The sequence below is a fragment of the Crocuta crocuta genome, unplaced genomic scaffold (genome assembly GCF_008692635.1).
Source record: "Crocuta crocuta isolate KB4526 unplaced genomic scaffold, BGI_CrCroc_1.0 scaffold299, whole genome shotgun sequence".
Lineage (NCBI taxonomy): Eukaryota > Metazoa > Chordata > Mammalia > Carnivora > Hyaenidae > Crocuta > Crocuta crocuta.
Window position 1 is genome coordinate 2,722,940 of NW_027532747.1, and position 1,179 is coordinate 2,724,118.

At 61.7% G+C, this 1,179-nt stretch overlaps 1 protein-coding gene across 4 annotated transcripts in view; it reads right to left on the bottom strand.

Moving 5' to 3' along the window:
* EVL (Enah/Vasp-like) overlaps positions 1 to 1,179 on the bottom strand; it is a 103,788-nt gene that overhangs the window by 59,763 nt on the left and 42,846 nt on the right. The gene's annotated exons all lie outside the window — the stretch shown is intronic.

The following is a 1,179-nucleotide window of genomic DNA, read 5'->3' on the forward strand; positions in this document are numbered from 1 at the left end:
CCTCCCACTCTCGCCCCATCAGTGCTTCTGGAAAAGCGCAGGACACCTGCCCCACCAGCTGTCGGACGTGACACGTCAGGCTGGGAAGGAGGTTTCTGAACTTTTCCCAGGCTCGCACAGACCCTCCATCCCAGCCATGCGCTCTCTAGTGCGGTCAGCTGGGAATCCCTTTCCACCCGACAAGTACGTACCTTTCAGGGCTTATTCAACAGAAACCTCGAGGACAGAGTATAAATTTGTCAAGCAAGGACAGGGGATGTAAAGCCGAAAAGGGAACAGAGAGGCACAGGGCTCATCACAGAGGCTCGCCGGAAAGCTGAGTCTGGGCTTGGGCACAGAGACCCCCGCGGCGTCTGCACGATCACAGCACTTCTCAGCGTGTCCTGCGCCTCGGTACCCGCGTCAGCGCCCTCTTCCCCACGAGCCTCTTCCCCCTTCCCCTCTGCAACTCCAGTCTGTGCGCGGGACACACTAAGCACTGTTTGTGGAGTACATGACTCCAAGTGGATGAGCGTGTTCAGGATCCTGAGCTCGTGGGAACATTCCATTTACAATCCCGCTCCACTTACGCTGAGAGGGCGAGGAGCTGCCAAATCAAAGCATCTGTTACGGATTACCAACACTGTTCTCCATCTCCCGATGCCCAGGGTCAGCGGGCCGGGAGGCTGCGACTCTGAGCTGGGCCCAGCGCGCACAGTGTACAGTGCCCGGGGGGGCGGCCGTGTCTGCAGGAGCCCCCCCGGCCTCGCCCCCCTGCCTGCCCAGGCCGCAGAGACAGAAGGCCGTTCTGGGCAAGGGCGCTCCGCCCTCCCCAGCTCCTCGTAGTGTCAGCTGAGGGTCACTTCTGCAAAGACAGGATCCCACCTCCCGGTCCCCCAGCTCCCGCAGAGCCGCCTGCTCAGCCCAGTGCCCTGACTTGGTCGCCCCCTGCAGACAGAACAAATCACCACACTGTCTGACTCTGTCTCCCGGGCAGGACTGGGAACGGGGTTTGCCTGGGGCCCAGGGCAAGTCACTTGGCACTAAAACCCAGACAGCGGCGGGGAGCCAGGGTGAGCGGTCGCCCTACTGGGGGCTGCTTCTGTCTCTCTCACTCAGTAGCCCTCTCAGGGTTAAGCACCTAATAGGAACCTGTGAACGGGGGCGTGGCTGATGGGAGCCGGCATGAACCGGTGCCCA